The sequence below is a fragment of the Trachemys scripta genome, chromosome 2 (genome assembly GCF_013100865.1).
Source record: "Trachemys scripta elegans isolate TJP31775 chromosome 2, CAS_Tse_1.0, whole genome shotgun sequence".
NCBI lineage: Eukaryota > Metazoa > Chordata > Testudines > Emydidae > Trachemys > Trachemys scripta.
In genome coordinates, this window is record NC_048299.1 from 44212492 (window position 1) to 44221806 (window position 9315).

The following is a 9315-nucleotide window of genomic DNA, read 5'->3' on the forward strand; positions in this document are numbered from 1 at the left end:
GGGGCACAATGCTGCGGGTCCCTCCCTGCCTTTCGAGTCGGCCAGGACCCTTGTCCGGCGAGCGGGCAGCACGCTAAGGGAAAAGCCGCCGAGGCCGAGAAGGCCATTGCAGAGCAGTTGACCCCCGCCCCTGCTGCAGTTCACGCCACAGCTAGGACTGGGACAGGAGTTAATCCACCCACCCCTGCCAGCCCAGGTAATGAAGGGGAAGTACTGCCAGGGAGTGAGGTGCCAAAAGAGGACGTGCAGGCACAAAGTGATCATTTAAATTCAGGGAAGAGCAGCAAGTTGGGGCCTGGAGAGTATACATCCAGTTCAGAAAGAAGCTAAGGCCTTGGCTACCCTTGCACATTATAGGGCAATAAAGCCACCTAGGATTTACCTTAGCCTACTACTATGTGTTAAAATATAAACTGCCTTGTCTTCACTGTGATTTTACCATGGGTATTAGATAACCCGTGATAAGAACACTCTCTCCCCTCCCACCCCCCCTCCCAATGAAGAGAAGGCCTAAGAGGCAGAAAACTGAGATTAGGAAAAAATGGTCAATTTTTAACATAATGTTCCCAAATTTCCTTACTAGGATTGGTGGCGTTGAACATGCTTATCGGTAACTGAGAAAGGAAGTGAAGAGTGAGATAGCAACACTGTAGAAATTACAAAATTATTAAATTTTGACAAGACGAGAGAAGATTGTGAAGAACTTCAGTGAGCTCTAATAAAGGCAGGTGAATACACACCACAATGGCAAATGAAATTCATTATTGAGAAATGCAAGGTGCTGTGCACTGGAAGGAAAAAATTTAACTACTTCTACACATTGTTGTGTTCTAAATTAACCATCGTCATTTTAGAAAAAGACTTGGACACTATTCTGGGTGTCTCAAAACCTCTGCTCAACGTACAGCAGCAGAGTGTTAAAAAACCAAAACCAAACAATATTAGGATATATAGAGAATGGGATGGAGAATAATACAGAAAATATGTCTTTATATGGAAAAATTATATGCCCTTATTATATACTTTGTTCAGATCTGGTCACTCTATCTCAGTGGTTCTCAAACTTTTTTTTTCCACGGACCACTTGAAAATTGCTGAGGGCCTCGGTGGACCACTTAATGATCTTTCCAAATGTTGTTTGTACCGTTAGCTAACTATTGTAAAGTACTTTGGATAAAAGTGCTATATTAAAAAACCACAGTAATAAATAAAGTTTTTTGTTCTACAAATAAAAGCATACAACTCATATTTTAATATCAGTAGTCTTACCTTCCTAATGCGATGGATGTGTCCTCTCTCCCCTGCTGGGAGGGAGGAGGGTCTCCCTTGCACGGCAGCTCCCGAACTGGAGCTGGGAAGGAGGCGGGTCTCTCCCTCTCTCCCCCACTGCGGCAGCTCCCAAGCTGGGGCTGGGAAGGATGGCTGTCTCTTCCTGACAGCTGCAGTCCTGCAGCTGAGGAAAGTTGCCTTTCTCTGGCCACTGCAGCCCTGCATGTCCCAAATTCCCCCCTCTTCTCATCCCACTCCCACCTACCACCTATTCCCCCCAAGGCCACCACCTCACCTTACGTGTGCGTCTTCTCCAGGGTCCAGGCACCTAATTAGTGGAGCCACGCCTGCGTGGCTCCACTGATTAGGTGTGTGGCCACCCAGGTGCACAGCTTAGAGGGAACTATCCGTGAACCACCTGAATGGAGCTCGCGGACCACAGTTTGAGAACCTCTGCTCTATATTAATCAAGTTATAACAGAAATTAAGGGCACTTAACAATGGATGATGAAAATGATTACAGGAAAGACTTCCATGAAAAGAGATGGAAAAATTTGGATTGTTTAGAGAAGAGAGAAAAAAAGATGGGATATGATGGAAGGATGTAAAATAATGAACAGCTTAGAGAAACCCTCATGCTGCAGGGCATAAGTAAGCCCCTAACTGATGAGGGTTAGGAAGAAACTTCCTCTATAAACATGTTATTCCATAATTGTCCATGATGGGGTTTCTTGAACCTTCTTTTGCAGCATCTGGTACTGGCCAATGTGAGAGATAGGACCACAAGACAGACCACTAGTCTGATCCAGTAGGGCAATTCTGATATTCCTACATTCTACCTACCAAAAATTTCCCCTTCAGTTTCACTTGGCTACACTATTCTCACTTAATTCTTGCCCTAAATTGTTATGTAATTTTGCTGTTCTGCTAAAAGAGCTACTGTGTGCCACTCCACAAATGGCTGCGTTTCAATAGGATGCAAAATTATTCCTGCGTAAAAGGCTGTGATATGGCTTTACCTTGGATTTTTGTGTGAGGATCAGGTCATAGTTCTTAAAAACCTTCCTTTTTTGAGATGGGGCGGGCTATTGAGAAGGTTGTGCCAAAGCAGCTCTAGTATTAGCAAGAGTTCTCAGATTTTCTTGACCCTTTCAGGTCGATTTTAGACTTGAGCATAAGTCAGACTGCATTGGTCTTGGTCAGTGCTTTCCTTCTGACTATGGACATAGACCAGCCACACTGACTCTTTTTGCCTTTCGAACCATTGGCCATGAAGTATTGCTGAAGTAATTGCAGACCTTACTATTGATGGATTGTGTCATACTGGATTGGCTCTATTTCTTTTTTTCTTAGAGGGCACAGAGAGTGCTGATGGGCAATTATTCAGTTGCTCCCAGGGTTCTCTTATGTGGCGTGCTGTCTTGTCACTCTGTCCTGTATGGGAGGCTGCTGGGGCGATCAATGGGAATTAGGTGAAATTAAATGAAAATCCATGGGAGTTATGTGCCTAGGCTTTTTTGTAAATCACACTAGGTGCCTATCTACATCTTTAGGTGCTTGAGTACCTTTGTAAATCTGGCCCTTAGTTTCTTTGTGTCTCATTTCCACAGCTGTATCTCTATCTCACAGGGGAGTAAGCAGGATAAATGCATTAATGACTGTGAGATGCTCATATACTGTGGTGATGAGAACCTAAACTAGATAGTGAACCCAGGCAGTAATATATTTCAGTGTCTGGCTGAGATTGTGCTGAGGAATAGTTGGTTGAGGGTTGATCTGCTTAAGGCAGGAATGATGCTGGTTAGCCGGGGAAAACAACCAGAGGAGGTGACATCAGCTACTTCAGCCAAGGTGTTTTTTTTTTGTTGATAAGGTTTGCAGCATGGTTATCAGACCTTCAGCTGATTCTCAGATAACATCAGTAACCAACATTCCTTTTTTCATCTCTGTTTGGTGAGGTGGTTGTGACTGTTCCTTTCAGATATGGCCCTCGCCAAAGTTATGCATGCCTTTGTAATCTTCAGGATGAACTAATGCAATGTGCTCTACTTGGAGTATGCTTATAAACCACTTGGAAAGTCAGCTAGCGAAGGATGTGCTTGCTGTTTTAATTAATGGTATGTCATGTATGGAGGTTATTATATCTGTGCTTTGTAGACTTCAATGGGTCCCTGCTGATTTCTGGGTGCAATACAAGATTTTTTATCTGGAAAGCCTTGTGGTCCTGGTTATCTAAGTGACTACCTCTGATTTAGTGCTCTAACGCAGAAGTTGAGATTTGCTGGGATGCTTGAGCTAACACTTTCTAGATATATAGGTGTGGTAATATATATAGATATATAGTTTCAGGGCCTCTCAGTTGATTCTGGAATTTGCTTCTACTCCTGCTCAAAAGAGCCTGTATTTATTTACATTAGGGCAAGCTAAAAAGTCTCTCTCTCTCTCTAATAGAATGAGAGCGAAAAGGTTGAAAAAAGGTAGCATTCTGGATTGATGGACAGAAGTTTTTGAGTTTGACATTGTGTCAATCTGAGACTGAATTAAAGTATGTAATTTAACTTTTTGTTTATATGCCTAGAAGTTCTGATAGGCACATTATACATTGAAAAATAAATTTCAGATCCTCCAACGATGAAGTGTGCTAATAATAATAGTGTAATTCCTCCCATCCAAGGACTGCAGAGCACTTCACTGCAGCATTGTTCTAGCGCATGGCAGCCAGAAAGTGAAAATAAAGGCTGACTGAACGTATAAAGAAAGAAGTGGAACTGAGTAGTTAATTTTCATTGTCTGAATTAAAGGTCAGTTAACTATAATGTTTTAGTTGTAATAATCTGTGTTATTAGTAACGCAGATAGGGCATTTTGTTATATAGAAAAGTATACTTTAAACATGATGACATCCATTTCATAGATGGCTAACTAGCTATCCTTCAGTGATACCCAGAAAATGCCGTGCAGTTAGAATGGCATGAAATTATCCCATTACTAAGTAGTTAGATTGTGAAATATTACATCTAGTTATATATCTACCTGTAATGAAAGGTTACTTTAATCACTGTGACATCCTTATTTGAAGTTTATTTAATTTTAACAGGCATGACCCGACCCCCCCCCCCCCCGAATCTCGGTTCTAGTCTCTGTTAATATCACTAGGTTATTAATCAGTTTATCCTGGTAAAACTTTTTTTTTTTTTTTCAGTTTTAACACTTCTGGCAGAGATATACTTAAAGGATGAAATTAGAGTCCACCCAAGGCCCTCAGTGGTGTCTCTGTATTGTGGGATAGATGCAAGAGCAGTGTCCCACACAAGTGGCTAAAAGAGGCCACAATGGAGGGTGTGGCTGGAGGTAGGCTAAGAGTCATTGCATCCAAAGTTCTGCGGGCAAAGAGACTTCAAAGGGGTTACAGTAGTTATTTCAGTCCATAAACTGGGTTAAGAGGCCTTTATTCTATTCTGTTTCTATTCTGTCAAAGTTCTTTAACTGTGCTCATGGCAGTAGTATCTGAGCACCTTCCAGTGGTGCAACGTGACTAACATTTGCCATGTGTTGTTTGTTCTCTCATCCTCTCCTCAGGGACCAAAGCATGTGCAGTGGAGTATCTTGTATTGATAGAGTTTTTTAAAATATTAATGTTGATATATATATTAGGGCTGTTGATTAATTGCAGTTAACGCACGTGATTAACTCAAAAATTAACCACGATTAATCGCACTTTTAATCGCACTATAAAACAACGGAATACCAATTGAAATTTATTAAATATTTTTGGATGTTTTTCTACATTTTCAAATATATTGATTTAAATTACAACACAGAATTCAAAGTGTACAGTGCTCACTTTACATTATTTTTATTACAAATATTTGTACTGTAAAAATGATAAAAGAAATCGTATTTTTCAATTCACCTCATATAAGTACTGTAATGCAATCTCTATCGTAAAATTGCAACTTACAATGTAGATTTTTTTTTGTTACACAACTGCACTCAAAAACAAAACAATGTAAAACTTTAGAGCATACAAATCCACTCAATCATACGTATTCAGCCAATCGCTAAGACAAAGAAGTTTGTTTACATTTAAAGGAGATAATGCTGCCCACTTCTTATTTACAATGTCACCTGAAAGTGAGAACAGGCATTCACATGGCACTTTTGTAGCTGGCATTGCAAGGTATTTATGTGCCAGATATGCTAAACATTCGTATGCTCCTTCATGCTTCAGCCACCATTCCAGAAGACATGGTTCCATGCTGATGACGCTTGTTAAAAAATAATGCGCTAATTAAATTTTGACTCAACTCCTTGGGGGAGAATAGTATGTTTCCATTCTCTGTTTTATCTGAATTCTGCCAATTATTTCATATTATAGCAGTCTCGGATGATGACACAGCACAAGTTCTTTGTTTTAAGAACACTTTCACTGCAGATTTGACAAAACGCAAAGAAGGTACCAATGTGAGATTTCTAAAAATAGCTACAGCACTCGACCCAAGGTTTAAGAATCTGAAGTGCCTTCCAAAATCTGAGAGGGATTAGGTGTGGAAGTCTTAAAAGGTGCTTTCAGAAGTCTTAAAAGACTCCGATGTGGAAACTACAGAACCCGAACAACTGAAAAAGAAAATCAACCTTCTGCTGGTGGCATCTGACTCAGATGATGAAAGTAAACCTGCGTCGGTATGCACTGCTTTGGATTGTTATTGAGCAGAACCTGTCATGAGCGTGGACACATGTCCTCTGGAATGGCGGTTGAAGATGAAGGGACATATGAATCTTTAGTGCATCTGGCATGTAAATATCTTGCGACGCTGGCTACAACAACGCCTGTTCTCACTTTCAGGTGACATTGTAAACAAGAAGCAGACAGCATTATCTCCTGCAAATATAAACAAACTTGTTTGTGTGAGTGACTGGTTGAACAAGAAGTAGGACTGAATAGACTTGCAGGCTCTCAAGTTTTACATTGTTTTATTTTTGTAAGTTCAACTTTCATGATAAAGAGATTGCATTACAGTACTTGTATGAGGTGAATTGAAAAATACTATTTCTTTTGTTTTTTACAGCACAAATATTTGTAATAAAAATAAATATAAAGTGAGCAATGTGCACATTGTGTTCTGTTTTGTAATTGAAATCAATATATTTTAAAATGTAGAAAACATCCAATGATATTTAAATAAATGGTAGTCTATTATTAATAGTGCGATTAATCGCAATTCATTTTTTTAATTGCGATTAATTTTTTTAATCGCTCGACAGCCTATATCTATCTATCTATATAGATAAATATGAGAAGGCAAGGTTGAAGGCAAGGCACTTGCAGCATTAGATAGTAGGAATTTGCGTGAATTCCAGTCTCTTCTGCCCCTCCACTATTACTTGGACTTTGAGCAGGGGAAGGTGATTTTCACCCTAGTTTATAAACCTTTATGACTTTAAAGATATTGGTTTGCTTATTTAGACTCACTGGACCCCTGGTAAAAAATATGCTGTACTAATTTCTTCAAAAGAACTCTGTATATTTAACTTAGTTTAAATGCATAGAAGCAAGTCGATAAATGATGCAAGTTTGATTTACATCATGAATGGCCTGTAAATGTTTTGTTCTGTAACCCTTACTCATGTGACCATTCCTTGCTTTGGTGAATTGTCCCATTGATTTCAACAGGATTATATGTGTATGGGTTGTGAGATCTTTAGGAAGATAATTACTTATCATAGAATATCAGGGTTGGAAGGGACCTCAAGAGGTCATCTAGTCCAACCCCCTGCTCAAAGCAGGACCAATTCCCAACTAAATCATCCCAGCCAGGGCTTTGTCAAGCCGGGCCTTAAAAACCTACAAGGAAGGAGACTCCACCACCTCCCTAGGTAATGCATTCCAGTGCTTCACCACCCTCCTAGTGAAATAGTGTTTCCTAATATCCAACCTGGACCTCCCCCACTGCAACTTGAGACCATTGCTCCTTGTTCTGTCATCTGCCACCACTGAGAACAGCCGAGCTCCATCCTCTTTGGAACCCCCCTTCAGGTAGTTGAAGGCTGCTATCAAATCCCCCCTCATTCTTCTCTTCTGGAGACTAAACAATCCCAGTTCCCTCAGCCTCTCCTCATAAGTCATGTACTCCAGACCCCTAATCATTTTTGTTGCCCTCCGCTGGACTCTCTCCAATTTTTCCACATCCTTCTTATAGTGTGGGGCCCAAAACTGGACACAATATTCTAGATGAGGCCTCACCAATGTTGAATAAAGGGGAAAGATCACGTTCCTCGATCTGCTGGCAATGTCCCTACTTATACAGCCCAAAATGCCATTAGCCTTCTTGGCAACAAGAGCACATTGTTGACTCATATCCAGCTTCTCGTCCACTGTGACCCCTAGGTCCTTTTCTGCAGAACTGCTACCTAGCCATTCGGTCCCTAGTCTGTAGCAGTGCATAGGATTCTTCCGTCCTAAGTGCAGGACTCTGCACTTGTCCTTGTTGAACCTCATCAGGTTTTTTTTGGACCAATCTTCTAATTTGTCTAGGTCCCTCTGTATCCGATCCCTACCCTCTAGTATATCTACCACGCCTCCCAGTTTAGTGTCATCTGCAAACTTGCTGAGAGTGCAATCCACACCATCCTCCAGATCATTAATAAAGATATTAAACAAAACCGGCCACAGGACCGACCCTTGGGGCACTCCGCTTGAAACCGGCTGCCAACTAGACATGGAGCCATTGATCACTACCCGTTGAGCCCAACAATCTAGCCAGCTTTCTATCCACCTTACAGTCCATTCATCCAGCCCATACTTCTTTAACTTGGCGGCAAGAATACTGTGGGAGACTGTATCAAAAGCTTTGCTAAAGTCAAGGAATAACACATCCACTGCTTTCCCCTCATCCACAGAGCCAGTTATCTCATCATAGAAGGCAATTAGGTTAGTCAGGCATGACTTCCCCTTGGTGAATCCATGCTGACTGTTCCTGATCACTTTCCTCTCCTCTAAATGTTTCATAATTGATTTCTTGAGGACCTTCTCCATGATTTTTCCAGGGACTGAGGTGAGGCTGACTGGCCTGTAGTTTCCCGGATCCTCCTTCTTCCCTTTTTTAAAGATGGGCACTACATTAGCCTTTTTCCAGTCATCTGGGACCTCCCCCGATCACCATGAGTTTTCAAAAATAATGGCTAATGGCTCTGCAATCTCATCCGCCAACTCCTTTAGCACCCTCGGATGCAGCGCATATGGCCCCATGGACTTGTGCACGTCCAGTTTTTCTAAATAGTCCCGAACCACTTCTTTTTCCACAGAGGGCTGGTCACCTTCTCCCCATATAGTGCTGCCCAGTGCAGCAGTCTGGGAGCTGACCTTGTTCGTGAAGACAGAGGCAAAAAAAGCATTGAGTACATTAGCTTTTTCCACATCCTCGGTCACTAGGTTGCCTCCCTCATTCAGTAAGGGGCCCAGACTTTCCTTGACTTTCTTCTTATTGCTAACATACCTGAAGAAACCCTTCTTGTTACTCTTAACATCTCTTGCTAGCTGCAACTCCAAGTGTGATTTGGCCTTCCTGATTTCACTCCTGCATGCCTGAGCAATATTTTTATACTCATCCCTGGTCATTTGTCCAATCTTCCACTTCTTGTAAGCTTCTTTTTTGCGTTTAAGATCAGCAAAGATTTCACTGTTTAGCCAAGCTGGTCGCCTGCCATATTTACTATTCTTTCTACACATCGGGATGGTTTGTTCCTGCAACCGCAATAAGGATTCTTTAAAATACAGCCAGCTCTCCTGGACCCCTTTGCCCTTCATGTTATTCTCCCAGGGGAACCTGCCCATCTGTTCCCTGAGGGAGTCAAAGTCTGCTTTTCTGAAGTCCAGGGTCCGTATTCTGCTGCTCTCCTTTCTTCCTTGTGTCAGGATCCTGAACTCGACCATCTCATGGTCACTGCCTCCCAGGTTCCCATCCACTTTTGCTTCCCCTACTAATTCTTCCCTGTTTGTGAGCAGCAGGTCAAGAAAAGCTCTGCCCCTAGTTGGTTTCTCCAGCAC